Source organism: Brachyhypopomus gauderio, unplaced genomic scaffold (assembly GCF_052324685.1).
Source record: "Brachyhypopomus gauderio isolate BG-103 unplaced genomic scaffold, BGAUD_0.2 sc332, whole genome shotgun sequence".
In the NCBI taxonomy this organism is placed as follows: domain Eukaryota; kingdom Metazoa; phylum Chordata; class Actinopteri; order Gymnotiformes; family Hypopomidae; genus Brachyhypopomus; species Brachyhypopomus gauderio.
This window is the reverse complement of record NW_027507153.1, coordinates 63,341-79,355: the sequence shown is the minus strand read 5'-3', so window position 1 is coordinate 79,355 and position 16,015 is coordinate 63,341. Positions and strand designations below refer to the sequence as shown.

Genomic DNA, 16,015 nt, shown 5'->3' with positions numbered 1-16,015 from the left:
CTTCTGGAATATATCAGAGGGCTCTGTTCTCAGTACAGTCTGTTCTAGTCAGACACCTGAGAGACAGAAAAATGAAAAGTCAGTACAATGCTTCAACTCAATTTTGTTTCTGTACTGCTTTGTGCAAACACGACCATAGCTGAAGGGAATTAGCAGATCTTTTGTCATTTCAATCATTATAAATTTCAGTTTCCCTTTCACCCACTGAGCAGGGGACTTAGCAGATCTTTTGTATTTTCAATCTTTCTGGATTTCAGTTTCCCTTTCACCCAATCTTTGATATCCAGTGACATTTGAAAAATCCACACGTTGTTCCGCGTCCATTCTTTTGGCCAAATATGTAGAAGTCTGGAGGTCCTGGAGAAGATTCAGCAAGAGATCTTTGATAAGATAGGCCAGTGTAACACATCTCTCGACATTACCCCTTGTCATCACGCCATCTGTTGTCAGCAAATCAACCTCATGGCTCAAGGGAATTAGCAGATCTTTTGTACAAGCATATGAACATATCAACTTGGCAAACATGCTTTTAAGTTTTGAAATTTCCAGGTCTACTTCTAAACATCTTGTCGAGCACCATTTTCATTCACTTTCTTGAAAGGCACTTACATTTTTTACAACACAAGCTTGAATTTGTAGGTTATTTTGAGTGTCTATTGGGATTTGCTAGAGTGAAGCATGAAGTGCCTTGAAGAGTTTCATTAAATTAAAACATTGAAAGAAATGCTATAGAGTGAATTCACCCTGTCTTTAGAGGCTTTCTATCAATTTTTGACTCACACCCCTCTGACATTGAAAGGTGTGCTATTTTTGGACTAAAGGAATGCTTTTTTAGGACTAAAGGTGACTTAGCAGAGGATGGTTTCGATCCATCGACCTCTGGGTTATGGGCCCAGCACGCTTCCGCTGCGCCACTCTGCTTTCCCAGCACCCCAGATGGGACTCGAACCCACAATCCCTGGCTTAGGAGGCCAGTGCCTTATCCATTAGGCCACTGGGGCTCTTGCTAAAGCTTGCGGATGTCCAGTACCCACGATGAACGCAACCTATACTTCTGGAATATATCAGAGGGCTCTGTTTTCAGTACAGTCTGTTCTAGTCAGACACCTGAGAGACAGAAAAATGAAAAGTCAGTACAATGCTTCAACTCAATTTTGTTTCTGTACTGCTTTGTGCAAACACGACCATAGCTGAAGGGAATTAGCAGATCTTTTGTCATTTCAATCATTATAAATTTCAGTTTCCCTTTCACCCACTGAGCAGGGGACTTAGCAGATCTTTTGTATTTTCAATCTTTCTGGATTTCAGTTTCCCTTTCACCCAATCTTTGATATCCAGTGACATTTGAAAAATCCACACGTTGTTCCGCGTCCATTCTTTTGGCCAAATATGTAGAAGTCTGGAGGTCCTGGAGAAGATTCAGCAAGAGATCTTTGATAAGATAGGCCAGTGTAACACATCTCTCGACATTACCCCTTGTCATCACGCCATCTGTTGTCAGCAAATCAACCTCATGGCTCAAGGGAATTAGCAGATCTTTTGTACAAGCATATGAACATATCAACTTGGCAAACATGCTTTTAAGTTTTGAAATTTCCAGGTCTACTTCTAAACATCTTGTCGAGCACCATTTTCATTCACTTTCTTGAAAGGCACTTACATTTTTTACAACACAAGCTTGAATTTGTAGGTTATTTTGAGTGTCTATTGGGATTTGCTAGAGTGAAGCATGAAGTGCCTTGAAGAGTTTCATTAAATTAAAACATTGAAAGAAATGCTATAGAGTGAATTCACCCTGTCTTTAGAGGCTTTCTATCAATTTTTGACTCACACCCCTCTGACATTGAAAGGTGTGCTATTTTTGGACTAAAGGAATGCTTTTTTAGGACTAAAGGTGACTTAGCAGAGGATGGTTTCGATCCATCGACCTCTGGGTTATGGGCCCAGCACGCTTCCGCTGCGCCACTCTGCTTTCCCAGCACCCCAGATGGGACTCGAACCCACAATCCCTGGCTTAGGAGGCCAGTGCCTTATCCATTAGGCCACTGGGGCTCTTGCTAAAGCTTGCGGATGTCCAGTACCCACGATGAACGCAACCTATACTTCTGGAATATATCAGAGGGCTCTGTTCTCAGTACAGTCTGTTCTAGTCAGACACCTGAGAGACAGAAAAATGAAAAGTCAGTACAATGCTTCAACTCAATTTTGTTTCTGTACTGCTTTGTGCAAACACGACCATAGCTGAAGGGAATTAGCAGATCTTTTGTCATTTCAATCATTATAAATTTCAGTTTCCCTTTCACCCACTGAGCAGGGGACTTAGCAGATCTTTTGTATTTTCAATCTTTCTGGATTTCAGTTTCCCTTTCACCCAATCTTTGATATCCAGTGACATTTGAAAAATCCACACGTTGTTCCGCGTCCATTCTTTTGGCCAAATATGTAGAAGTCTGGAGGTCCTGGAGAAGATTCAGCAAGAGATCTTTGATAAGATAGGCCAGTGTAACACATCTCTCGACATTACCCCTTGTCATCACGCCATCGGTTGTCAGCAAATCAACCTCATGGCTCAAGGGAATTAGCAGATCTTTTGTACAAGCATATGAACATATCAACTTGGCAAACATGCTTTTAAGTTTTGAAATTTCCAGGTCTACTTCTAAACATCTTGTCGAGCACCATTTTCATTCACTTTCTTGAAAGGCACTTACATTTTTTACAACACAAGCTTGAATTTGTAGGTTATTTTGAGTGTCTATTGGGATTTGCTAGAGTGAAGCATGAAGTGCCTTGAAGAGTTTCATTAAATTAAAACATTGAAAGAAATGCTATAGAGTGAATTCACCCTGTCTTTAGAGGCTTTCTATCAATTTTTGACTCACACCCCTCTGACATTGAAAGGTGTGCTATTTTTGGACTAAAGGAATGCTTTTTTAGGACTAAAGGTGACTTAGCAGAGGATGGTTTCGATCCATCGACCTCTGGGTTATGGGCCCAGCACGCTTCCGCTGCGCCACTCTGCTTTCCCAGCACCCCAGATGGGACTCGAACCCACAATCCCTGGCTTAGGAGGCCAGTGCCTTATCCATTAGGCCACTGGGGCTCTTGCTAAAGCTTGCGGATGTCCAGTACCCACGATGAACGCAACCTATACTTCTGGAATATATCAGAGGGCTCTGTTCTCAGTACAGTCTGTTCTAGTCAGACACCTGAGAGACAGAAAAATGAAAAGTCAGTACAATGCTTCAACTCAATTTTGTTTCTGTACTGCTTTGTGCAAACACGACCATAGCTGAAGGGAATTAGCAGATCTTTTGTCATTTCAATCATTATGAATTTCAGTTTCCCTTTCACCCACTGAGCAGGGGACTTAGCAGATCTTTTGTATTTTCAATCTTTCTGGATTTCAGTTTCCCTTTCACCCAATCTTTGATATCCAGTGACATTTGAAAAATCCACACGTTGTTCCGCGTCCATTCTTTTGGCCAAATATGTAGAAGTCTGGAGGTCCTGGAGAAGATTCAGCAAGAGATCTTTGATAAGATAGGCCAGTGTAACACATCTCTCGACATTACCCCTTGTCATCACGCCATCTGTTGTCAGCAAATCAACCTCATGGCTCAAGGGAATTAGCAGATCTTTTGTACAAGCATATGAACATATCAACTTGGCAAACATGCTTTTAAGTTTTGAAATTTCCAGGTCTACTTCTAAACATCTTGTCGAGCACCATTTTCATTCACTTTCTTGAAAGGCACTTACATTTTTTACAACACAAGCTTGAATTTGTAGGTTATTTTGAGTGTCTATTGGGATTTGCTAGAGTGAAGCATGAAGTGCCTTGAAGAGTTTCATTAAATTAAAACATTGAAAGAAATGCTATAGAGTGAATTCACCCTGTCTTTAGAGGCTTTCTATCAATTTTTGACTCACACCCCTCTGACATTGAAAGGTGTGCTATTTTTGGACTAAAGGAATGCTTTTTTAGGACTAAAGGTGACTTAGCAGAGGATGGTTTCGATCCATCGACCTCTGGGTTATGGGCCCAGCACGCTTCCGCTGCGCCACTCTGCTTTCCCAGCACCCCAGATGGGACTCGAACCCACAATCCCTGGCTTAGGAGGCCAGTGCCTTATCCATTAGGCCACTGGGGCTCTTGCTAAAGCTTGCGGATGTCCAGTACCCACGATGAACGCAACCTATACTTCTGGAATATATCAGAGGGCTCTGTTCTCAGTACAGTCTGTTCTAGTCAGACACCTGAGAGACAGAAAAATGAAAAGTCAGTACAATGCTTCAACTCAATTTTGTTTCTGTACTGCTTTGTGCAAACACGACCATAGCTGAAGGGAATTAGCAGATCTTTTGTCATTTCAATCATTATAAATTTCAGTTTCCCTTTCACCCACTGAGCAGGGGACTTAGCAGATCTTTTGTATTTTCAATCTTTCTGGATTTCAGTTTCCCTTTCACCCAATCTTTGATATCCAGTGACATTTGAAAAATCCACACGTTGTTCCGCGTCCATTCTTTTGGCCAAATATGTAGAAGTCTGGAGGTCCTGGAGAAGATTCAGCAAGAGATCTTTGATAAGATAGGCCAGTGTAACACATCTCTCGACATTACCCCTTGTCATCACGCCATCTGTTGTCAGCAAATCAACCTCATGGCTCAAGGGAATTAGCAGATCTTTTGTACAAGCATATGAACATATCAACTTGGCAAACATGCTTTTAAGTTTTGAAATTTCCAGGTCTACTTCTAAACATCTTGTCGAGCACCATTTTCATTCACTTTCTTGAAAGGCACTTACATTTTTTACAACACAAGCTTGAATTTGTAGGTTATTTTGAGTGTCTATTGGGATTTGCTAGAGTGAAGCATGAAGTGCCTTGAAGAGTTTCATTAAATTAAAACATTGAAAGAAATGCTATAGAGTGAATTCACCCTGTCTTTAGAGGCTTTCTATCAATTTTTGACTCACACCCCTCTGACATTGAAAGGTGTGCTATTTTTGGACTAAAGGAATGCTTTTTTAGGACTAAAGGTGACTTAGCAGAGGATGGTTTCGATCCATCGACCTCTGGGTTATGGGCCCAGCACGCTTCCGCTGCGCCACTCTGCTTTCCCAGCACCCCAGATGGGACTCGAACCCACAATCCCTGGCTTAGGAGGCCAGTGCCTTATCCATTAGGCCACTGGGGCTCTTGCTAAAGCTTGCGGATGTCCAGTACCCACGATGAACGCAACCTATACTTCTGGAATATATCAGAGGGCTCTGTTCTCAGTACAGTCTGTTCTAGTCAGACACCTGAGAGACAGAAAAATGAAAAGTCAGTACAATGCTTCAACTCAATTTTGTTTCTGTACTGCTTTGTGCAAACACGACCATAGCTGAAGGGAATTAGCAGATCTTTTGTCATTTCAATCATTATAAATTTCAGTTTCCCTTTCACCCACTGAGCAGGGGACTTAGCAGATCTTTTGTATTTTCAATCTTTCTGGATTTCAGTTTCCCTTTCACCCAATCTTTGATATCCAGTGACATTTGAAAAATCCACACGTTGTTCCGCGTCCATTCTTTTGGCCAAATATGTAGAAGTCTGGAGGTCCTGGAGAAGATTCAGCAAGAGATCTTTGATAAGATAGGCCAGTGTAACACATCTCTCGACATTACCCCTTGTCATCACGCCATCTGTTGTCAGCAAATCAACCTCATGGCTCAAGGGAATTAGCAGATCTTTTGTACAAGCATATGAACATATCAACTTGGCAAACATGCTTTTAAGTTTTGAAATTTCCAGGTCTACTTCTAAACATCTTGTCGAGCACCATTTTCATTCACTTTCTTGAAAGGCACTTACATTTTTTACAACACAAGCTTGAATTTGTAGGTTATTTTGAGTGTCTATTGGGATTTGCTAGAGTGAAGCATGAAGTGCCTTGAAGAGTTTCATTAAATTAAAACATTGAAAGAAATGCTATAGAGTGAATTCACCCTGTCTTTAGAGGCTTTCTATCAATTTTTGACTCACACCCCTCTGACATTGAAAGGTGTGCTATTTTTGGACTAAAGGAATGCTTTTTTAGGACTAAAGGTGACTTAGCAGAGGATGGTTTCGATCCATCGACCTCTGGGTTATGGGCCCAGCACGCTTCCGCTGCGCCACTCTGCTTTCCCAGCACCCCAGATGGGACTCGAACCCACAATCCCTGGCTTAGGAGGCCAGTGCCTTATCCATTAGGCCACTGGGGCTCTTGCTAAAGCTTGCGGATGTCCAGTACCCACGATGAACGCAACCTATACTTCTGGAATATATCAGAGGGCTCTGTTCTCAGTACAGTCTGTTCTAGTCAGACACCTGAGAGACAGAAAAATGAAAAGTCAGTACAATGCTTCAACTCAATTTTGTTTCTGTACTGCTTTGTGCAAACACGACCATAGCTGAAGGGAATTAGCAGATCTTTTGTCATTTCAATCATTATGAATTTCAGTTTCCCTTTCACCCACTGAGCAGGGGACTTAGCAGATCTTTTGTATTTTCAATCTTTCTGGATTTCAGTTTCCCTTTCACCCAATCTTTGATATCCAGTGACATTTGAAAAATCCACACGTTGTTCCGCGTCCATTCTTTTGGCCAAATATGTAGAAGTCTGGAGGTCCTGGAGAAGATTCAGCAAGAGATCTTTGATAAGATAGGCCAGTGTAACACATCTCTCGACATTACCCCTTGTCATCACGCCATCTGTTGTCAGCAAATCAACCTCATGGCTCAAGGGAATTAGCAGATCTTTTGTACAAGCATATGAACATATCAACTTGGCAAACATGCTTTTAAGTTTTGAAATTTCCAGGTCTACTTCTAAACATCTTGTCGAGCACCATTTTCATTCACTTTCTTGAAAGGCACTTACATTTTTTACAACACAAGCTTGAATTTGTAGGTTATTTTGAGTGTCTATTGGGATTTGCTAGAGTGAAGCATGAAGTGCCTTGAAGAGTTTCATTAAATTAAAACATTGAAAGAAATGCTATAGAGTGAATTCACCCTGTCTTTAGAGGCTTTCTATCAATTTTTGACTCACACCCCTCTGACATTGAAAGGTGTGCTATTTTTGGACTAAAGGAATGCTTTTTTAGGACTAAAGGTGACTTAGCAGAGGATGGTTTCGATCCATCGACCTCTGGGTTATGGGCCCAGCACGCTTCCGCTGCGCCACTCTGCTTTCCCAGCAGCCCAGATGGGACTCGAACCAACAATCCCTGGCTTAGGAGGCCAGTGCCTTATCCATTAGGCCACTGGGGCTCTTGCTAAAGCTTGCGGATGTCCAGTACCCACGATGAACGCAACCTATACTTCTGGAATATATCAGAGGGCTCTGTTCTCAGTACAGTCTGTTCTAGTCAGACACCTGAGAGACAGAAAAATGAAAAGTCAGTACAATGCTTCAACTCAATTTTGTTTCTGTACTGCTTTGTGCAAACACGACCATAGCTGAAGGGAATTAGCAGATCTTTTGTCATTTCAATCATTATGAATTTCAGTTTCCCTTTCACCCACTGAGCAGGGGACTTAGCAGATCTTTTGTATTTTCAATCTTTCTGGATTTCAGTTTCCCTTTCACCCAATCTTTGATATCCAGTGACATTTGAAAAATCCACACGTTGTTCCGCGTCCATTCTTTTGGCCAAATATGTAGAAGTCTGGAGGTCCTGGAGAAGATTCAGCAAGAGATCTTTGATAAGATAGGCCAGTGTAACACATCTCTCGACATTACCCCTTGTCATCACGCCATCTGTTGTCAGCAAATCAACCTCATGGCTCAAGGGAATTAGCAGATCTTTTGTACAAGCATATGAACATATCAACTTGGCAAACATGCTTTTAAGTTTTGAAATTTCCAGGTCTACTTCTAAACATCTTGTCGAGCACCATTTTCATTCACTTTCTTGAAAGGCACTTACATTTTTTACAACACAAGCTTGAATTTGTAGGTTATTTTGAGTGTCTATTGGGATTTGCTAGAGTGAAGCATGAAGTGCCTTGAAGAGTTTCATTAAATTAAAACATTGAAAGAAATGCTATAGAGTGAATTCACCCTGTCTTTAGAGGCTTTCTATCAATTTTTGACTCACACCCCTCTGACATTGAAAGGTGTGCTATTTTTGGACTAAAGGAATGCTTTTTTAGGACTAAAGGTGACTTAGCAGAGGATGGTTTCGATCCATCGACCTCTGGGTTATGGGCCCAGCACGCTTCCGCTGCGCCACTCTGCTTTCCCAGCACCCCAGATGGGACTCGAACCAACAATCCCTGGCTTAGGAGGCCAGTGCCTTATCCATTAGGCCACTGGGGCTCTTGCTAAAGCTTGCGGATGTCCAGTACCCACGATGAACGCAACCTATACTTCTGGAATATATCAGAGGGCTCTGTTCTCAGTACAGTCTGTTCTAGTCAGACACCTGAGAGACAGAAAAATGAAAAGTCAGTACAATGCTTCAACTCAATTTTGTTTCTGTACTGCTTTGTGCAAACACGACCATAGCTGAAGGGAATTAGCAGATCTTTTGTCATTTCAATCATTATGAATTTCAGTTTCCCTTTCACCTACTGAGCAGGGGACTTAGCAGATCTTTTGTATTTTCAATCTTTCTGGATTTCAGTTTCCCTTTCACCCAATCTTTGACATCCAGTGACATTTGAAAAATCCACACGTTGTTCCGCATCACCTCTTTTGGCCAAATATGTAGAAGTCTGGAGGTCCTGGAGAAGATTCAGCAAGAGATCTTTGATAAGATAGGCCAATGTAACACATCTCTCGACATTACCCCTTGTCATCACGCCATCTGTTGTCAGCAAATCAACCTCATGGCTCAAGGGAATTGGCAGATCTTTTGTACAAGCATATGAACATATCAGCTTGGCAAACATGCTTTTAAGTTTTGAAATTTCCAGGTCTACTTCTAAACATCTTGTCGAGCACCATTTTCATTCACTTTCTTGAAAGGGACTTAAATTTTTTACAACACAAGCTTGAATTTGTAGGTTATTTTGAGTGTCTATTGGGATTTGCTAGAGTGAAGCATGAAGTGCCTTGAAGAGTTTCATTAAATTAAAACATTGAAAGAAATGCTATAGAGTGAATTCACCCTGTCTTTAGAGGCTTTCTATCAATTTTTGACTCACACCCCTCTGACATTGAAAGGTGTGCTATTTTTGGACTAAAGGAATGCTTTTTTAGGACTAAAGCTGACTTAACAGAGGATGGTTTCGATCCATCGACCTCTGGGTTATGGGCCCAGCACTCTTCCGCTGCGCCACTCTGCTTTCCCAGCACCCCTGATGGGACTCGAACCCACAATCCCTGGCTTAGGAGGCCAGTGCTTTATCCATTAGGCCACTGGGGCTCTTGCTAAAGCTTGCGGATGTCCAGTACCCACGATGAACGCAACCTATACTTCTGGAATATATCAGAGGGCTCTGTTCTCAGTACAGTCTGTTCTAGTCAGACACCTGAGAGACAGAAAAATGAAAAGTCAGTACAATGCTTCAACTCAATTTTGTTTCTGTACTGCTTTGTGCAAACACGACCATAGCTGAAGGGAATTAGCAGATTTTTTGTCATTTCAATCATTATGAATTTCAGTTTCCCTTTCACCCACTGAGCAGGGGACTTAGCAGATCTTTTGTATTTTCAATCTTTCTGGATTTCAGTTTCCCTTTCACCCAATCTTTGACATCCAGTGACATTTGAAAAATCCACACGTTGTCCCGCGTCACCTCTTTTGGCCAAATATGTAGAAGTCTGGAGGTCCTGGAGAAGATTCAGCAAGAGATCTTTGATAAGATAGGCCAATGTAACACATCTCTCGACATTACCCCTTGTCATCACGCCATCTGTTGTCAGCAAATCAACCTCATGGCTCAAGGGAATTGGCAGATCTTTTGTACAAGCATATGAACATATCAGCTTGGCAAACATGCTTTTAAGTTTTGAAATTTCCAGGTCTACTTCTAAACATCTTGTCGAGCACCATTTTCATTCACTTTCTTGAAAGGGACTTAAATTTTTTACAACACAAGCTTGAATTTGTAGGTTATTTTGAGTGTCTATTGGGATTTGCTAGAGTGAAGCATGAAGTGCCTTGAAGAGTTTCATTAAATTAAAACATTGAAAGAAATGCTATAGAGTGAATTCACCCTGTCTTTAGAGGCTTTCTATCAATTTTTGACTCACACCCCTCTGACATTGAAAGGTGTGCTATTTTTGGACTAAAGCTGACTTAGCAGAGGATGGTTTCGATCCATCGACCTCTGGGTTATGGGCCCAGCACGCTTCCGCTGCGCCACTCTGCTTTCCCAGCACCCCTGATGGGACTCGAACCCACAATCCCTGGCTTAGGAGGCCAGTGCTTTATCCATTAGGCCACTGGGGCTCTTGCTAAAGCTTGCGGATGTCCAGTACCCACGATGAACGCAACCTATACTTCTGGAATATATCAGAGGGTTCTGTTCTCAGTACAATCTGTTCTAGTCAGACACCTGAGAGACAGAAAAATGAAAAGTCAGTACAATGCTTCAACTCAATTTTGTTTCTGTACTGCTTTGTGCAAACACGACCATAGCTGAAGGGAATTAGCAGATCTTTTGTCATTTCAATCATTATGAATTTCAGTTTCCCTTTCACCCACTGAGCAGGGGACTTAGCAGATCTTTTGTATTTTCAATCTTTCTGGATTTCAGTTTCCCTTTCACCCAATCTTTGATATCCAGTGACATTTGAAAAATCCACACGTTGTTCCGCGTCCATTCTTTTGGCCAAATATGTAGGAGAAGTCTGGAGGTCCTGGAGAAGATTCAGCAAGAGATCTTTGATAAGATAGGCCAGTGTAACACATCTCTCGACATTACCCCTTGTCATCACGCCATCTGTTGTCAGCAAATCAACCTCATGGCTCAAGGGAATTAGCAGATCTTTTGTACAAGCATATGAACATATCAACTTGGCAAACATGCTTTTAAGTTTTGAAATTTCCAGGTCTACTTCTAAACATCTTGTCGAGCACCATTTTCATTCACTTTCTTGAAAGGCACTTACATTTTTTACAACACAAGCTTGAATTTGTAGGTTATTTTGAGTGTCTATTGGGATTTGCTAGAGTGAAGCATGAAGTGCCTTGAAGAGTTTCATTAAATTAAAACATTGAAAGAAATGCTATAGAGTGAATTCACCCTGTCTTTAGAGGCTTTCTATCAATTTTTGACTCACACCCCTCTGACATTGAAAGGTGTGCTATTTTTGGACTAAAGGAATGCTTTTTTAGGACTAAAGGTGACTTAGCAGAGGATGGTTTCGATCCATCGACCTCTGGGTTATGGGCCCAGCACGCTTCCGCTGCGCCACTCTGCTTTCCCAACACCCCAGATGGGACTCGAACCCACAATCCCTGGCTTAGGAGGCCAGTGCCTTATCCATTAGGCCACTGGGGCTCTTGCTAAAGCTTGCGGATGTCCAGTACCCACGATGAACGCAACCTATACTTCTGGAATATATCAGAGGGCTCTGTTCTCAGTACAGTCTGTTCTAGTCAGACACCTGAGAGGCAGAAAAATGAAAAGTCAGTACAATGCTTCAACTCAATTTTGTTTCTGTACTGCTTTGTGCAAACACGACCATAGCTGAAGGGAATTAGCAGATCTTTTGTCATTTCAATCATTATAAATTTCAGTTTCCCTTTCACCCACTGAGCAGGGGACTTAGCAGATCTTTTGTATTTTCAATCTTTCTGGATTTCAGTTTCCCTTTCACCCAATCTTTGATATCCAGTGACATTTGAAAAATCCACACGTTGTTCCGCGTCCATTCTTTTGGCCAAATATGTAGAAGTCTGGAGGTCCTGGAGAAGATTCAGCAAGAGATCTTTGATAAGATAGGCCAGTGTAACACATCTCTCGACATTACCCCTTGTCATCACGCCATCGGTTGTCAGCAAATCAACCTCATGGCTCAAGGGAATTAGCAGATCTTTTGTACAAGCATATGAACATATCAACTTGGCAAACATGCTTTTAAGTTTTGAAATTTCCAGGTCTACTTCTAAACATCTTGTCGAGCACCATTTTCATTCACTTTCTTGAAAGGCACTTACATTTTTTACAACACAAGCTTGAATTTGTAGGTTATTTTGAGTGTCTATTGGGATTTGCTAGAGTGAAGCATGAAGTGCCTTGAAGAGTTTCATTAAATTAAAACATTGAAAGAAATGCTATAGAGTGAATTCACCCTGTCTTTAGAGGCTTTCTATCAATTTTTGACTCACACCCCTCTGACATTGAAAGGTGTGCTATTTTTGGACTAAAGGAATGCTTTTTTAGGACTAAAGGTGACTTAGCAGAGGATGGTTTCGATCCATCGACCTCTGGGTTATGGGCCCAGCACGCTTCCGCTGCGCCACTCTGCTTTCCCAGCACCCCAGATGGGACTCGAACCCACAATCCCTGGCTTAGGAGGCCAGTGCCTTATCCATTAGGCCACTGGGGCTCTTGCTAAAGCTTGCGGATGTCCAGTACCCACGATGAACGCAACCTATACTTCTGGAATATATCAGAGGGCTCTGTTCTCAGTACAGTCTGTTCTAGTCAGACACCTGAGAGACAGAAAAATGAAAAGTCAGTACAATGCTTCAACTCAATTTTGTTTCTGTACTGCTTTGTGCAAACACGACCATAGCTGAAGGGAATTAGCAGATCTTTTGTCATTTCAATCATTATGAATTTCAGTTTCCCTTTCACCCACTGAGCAGGGGACTTAGCAGATCTTTTGTATTTTCAATCTTTCTGGATTTCAGTTTCCCTTTCACCCAATCTTTGATATCCAGTGACATTTGAAAAATCCACACGTTGTTCCGCGTCCATTCTTTTGGCCAAATATGTAGAAGTCTGGAGGTCCTGGAGAAGATTCAGCAAGAGATCTTTGATAAGATAGGCCAATGTAACACATCTCTCGACATTACCCCTTGTCATCACGCCATCTGTTGTCAGCAAATCAACCTCATGGCTCAAGGGAATTGGCAGATCTTTTGTACAAGCATATGAACATATCAGCTTGGCAAACATGCTTTTAAGTTTTGAAATTTCCAGGTCTACTTCTAAACATCTTGTCGAGCACCATTTTCATTCACTTTCTTGAAAGGGACTTAAATTTTTTACAACACAAGCTTGAATTTGTAGGTTATTTTGAGTGTCTATTGGGATTTGCTAGAGTGAAGCATGAAGTGCCTTGAAGAGTTTCATTAAATTAAAACATTGAAAGAAATGCTATAGAGTGAATTCACCCTGTCTTTAGAGGCTTTCTATCAATTTTTGACTCACACCCCTCTGACATTGAAAGGTGTGCTATTTTTGGACTAAAGCTGACTTAGCAGAGGATGGTTTCGATCCATCGACCTCTGGGTTATGGGCCCAGCACGCTTCCGCTGCGCCACTCTGCTTTCCCAGCACCCCTGATGGGACTCGAACCCACAATCCCTGGCTTAGGAGGCCAGTGCTTTATCCATTAGGCCACTGGGGCTCTTGCTAAAGCTTGCGGATGTCCAGTACCCACGATGAACGCAACCTATACTTCTGGAATATATCAGAGGGTTCTGTTCTCAGTACAATCTGTTCTAGTCAGACACCTGAGAGACAGAAAAATGAAAAGTCAGTACAATGCTTCAACTCAATTTTGTTTCTGTACTGCTTTGTGCAAACACGACCATAGCTGAAGGGAATTAGCAGATCTTTTGTCATTTCAATCATTATGAATTTCAGTTTCCCTTTCACCCACTGAGCAGGGGACTTAGCAGATCTTTTGTATTTTCAATCTTTCTGGATTTCAGTTTCCCTTTCACCCAATCTTTGATATCCAGTGACATTTGAAAAATCCACACGTTGTTCCGCGTCCATTCTTTTGGCCAAATATGTAGGAGAAGTCTGGAGGTCCTGGAGAAGATTCAGCAAGAGATCTTTGATAAGATAGGCCAATGTAACACATCTCTCGACATTACCCCTTGTCATCACGCCATCTGTTGTCAGCAAATCAACCTCATGGCTCAAGGGAATTGGCAGATCTTTTGTACAAGCATATGAACATATCAGCTTGGCAAACATGCTTTTAAGTTTTGAAATTTCCAGGTCTACTTCTAAACATCTTGTCGAGCACCATTTTCATTCACTTTCTTGAAAGGGACTTAAATTTTTTACGACACAAGCTTGAATTTGTAGGTTATTTTGAGTGTCTATTGGGATTTGCTAGAGTGAAGCATGAAGTGCCTTGAAGAGTTTCATTAAATTAAAACATTGAAAGAAATGCTATAGAGTGAATTCACCCTGTCTTTAGAGGCTTTCTATCAATTTTTGACTCACACCCCTCTGACATTGAAAGGTGTGCTATTTTTGGACTAAAGGAATGCTTTTTTAGGACTAAAGCTGACTTAGCAGAGGATGGTTTCGATCCATTGACCTCTGGGTTATGGGCCCAGCACGCTTCCGCTGCGCCACTCTGCTTTCCCAGCACCCCAGATGGGACTCGAACCCACAATCCCTGGCTTAGGAGGCCAGTGCCTTATCCATTAGGCCACTGGGGCTCTTGCTAAAGCTTGCGGATGTCCAGTACCCACGATGAACGCAACCTATACTTCTGGAATATATCAGAGGGCTCTGTTCTCAGTACAGTCTGTTCTAGTCAGACACCTGAGAGACAGAAAAATGAAAAGTCAGTACAATGCTTCAACTCAATTTTGTTTCTGTACTGCTTTGTGCAAACACGACCATAGCTGAAGGGAATTAGCAGATCTTTTGTCATTTCAATCATTATGAATTTCAGTTTCCCTTTCACCCACTGAGCAGGGGACTTAGCAGATCTTTTGTATTTTCAATCTTTCTGGATTTCAGTTTCCCTTTCACCCAATCTTTGACATCCAGTGACATTTGAAAAATCCACACGTTGTTCCGCGTCACCTCTTTTGGCCAAATATGTAGAAGTCTGGAGGTCCTGGAGAAGATTCAGCAAGAGATCTTTGATAAGATAGGCCAATGTAACACATCTCTCGACATTACCCCTTGTCATCACGCCATCTGTTGTCAGCAAATCAACCTCATGGCTCAAGGGAATTGGCAGATCTTTTGTACAAGCATATGAACATATCAGCTTGGCAAACATGCTTTTAAGTTTTGAAATTTCCAGGTCTACTTCTAAACATCTTGTCGAGCACCATTTTCATTCACTTTCTTGAAAGGGACTTACATTTTTTACGACACAAGCTTGAATTTGTAGGTTATTTTGAGTGTCTATTGGGATTTGCTAGAGTGAAGCATGAAGTGCCTTGAAGAGTTTCATTAAATTAAAACATTGAAAGAAATGCTATAGAGTGAATTCACCCTGTCTTTAGAGGCTTTCTATCAATTTTTGACTCACACCCCTCTGACATTGAAAGGTGTGCTATTTTTGGACTAAAGGAATGCTTTTTTAGGACTAAAGCTGACTTAGCAGAGGATGGTTTCAATCCATCGACCTCTGGGTTATGGGCCCAGCACGCTTCCGCTGCGCCACTCTGCTTTCCCAGCACCCCAGATGGGACTCGAACCCACAATCCCTGGCTTAGGAGGCCAGTGCCTTATCCATTAGGCCACTGGGGCTCTTGCTAAAGCTTGCGGATGTCCAGTACCCACGATGAACGCAACCTATACTTCTGGAATATATCAGAGGGCTCTGTTCTCAGTACAGTCTGTTCTAGTCAGACACCTGAGAGACAGAAAAATGAAAAGTCAGTACAATGCTTCAACTCAATTTTGTTTCTGTACTGCTTTGTGCAAACACGACCATAGCTGAAGGGAATTAGCAGATCTTTTGTCATTTCAATCATTATGAATTTCAGTTTCCCTTTCACCCACTGAGCAGGGGACTTAGCAGATCTTTTGTATTTTCAATCTTTCTGGATTTCAGTTTCCCTTTCACCCAATCTTTGACATCCAGT

The 16,015-nt window shown here is 41.8% G+C and overlaps 10 non-coding genes across 10 annotated transcripts; all 10 read right to left on the bottom strand.

Moving 5' to 3' along the window:
* Positions 1 to 928: 928 nt before the first annotated feature.
* trnar-ccu (transfer RNA arginine (anticodon CCU)) lies at positions 929 to 1,001 on the bottom strand. Its single transcript has one exon. It is a non-coding gene; the product is annotated as a tRNA-Arg (tRNA).
* A 978-nt stretch (positions 1,002 to 1,979) lies between these two features.
* On the bottom strand, positions 1,980 to 2,052 carry trnar-ccu (transfer RNA arginine (anticodon CCU)). The gene has a single exon. It is a non-coding gene; the product is annotated as a tRNA-Arg (tRNA).
* Positions 2,053 to 3,030: 978 nt separating this feature from the next.
* On the bottom strand, positions 3,031 to 3,103 carry trnar-ccu (transfer RNA arginine (anticodon CCU)). Its single transcript has one exon. It is a non-coding gene; the product is annotated as a tRNA-Arg (tRNA).
* Positions 3,104 to 4,081: 978 nt separating this feature from the next.
* On the bottom strand, positions 4,082 to 4,154 carry trnar-ccu (transfer RNA arginine (anticodon CCU)). Its single transcript has one exon. It is a non-coding gene; the product is annotated as a tRNA-Arg (tRNA).
* Positions 4,155 to 5,132: 978 nt separating this feature from the next.
* trnar-ccu (transfer RNA arginine (anticodon CCU)) lies at positions 5,133 to 5,205 on the bottom strand. Its single transcript has one exon. It is a non-coding gene; the product is annotated as a tRNA-Arg (tRNA).
* A 978-nt stretch (positions 5,206 to 6,183) lies between these two features.
* trnar-ccu (transfer RNA arginine (anticodon CCU)) lies at positions 6,184 to 6,256 on the bottom strand. The gene has a single exon. It is a non-coding gene; the product is annotated as a tRNA-Arg (tRNA).
* Positions 6,257 to 11,419: 5,163 nt separating this feature from the next.
* Positions 11,420 to 11,492, bottom strand: trnar-ccu (transfer RNA arginine (anticodon CCU)). The gene has a single exon. It is a non-coding gene; the product is annotated as a tRNA-Arg (tRNA).
* Positions 11,493 to 12,470: 978 nt separating this feature from the next.
* trnar-ccu (transfer RNA arginine (anticodon CCU)) lies at positions 12,471 to 12,543 on the bottom strand. The gene has a single exon. It is a non-coding gene; the product is annotated as a tRNA-Arg (tRNA).
* A 2,010-nt stretch (positions 12,544 to 14,553) lies between these two features.
* trnar-ccu (transfer RNA arginine (anticodon CCU)) lies at positions 14,554 to 14,626 on the bottom strand. The gene has a single exon. It is a non-coding gene; the product is annotated as a tRNA-Arg (tRNA).
* A 978-nt stretch (positions 14,627 to 15,604) lies between these two features.
* On the bottom strand, positions 15,605 to 15,677 carry trnar-ccu (transfer RNA arginine (anticodon CCU)). Its single transcript has one exon. It is a non-coding gene; the product is annotated as a tRNA-Arg (tRNA).
* Positions 15,678 to 16,015: the final 338 nt, after the last annotated feature.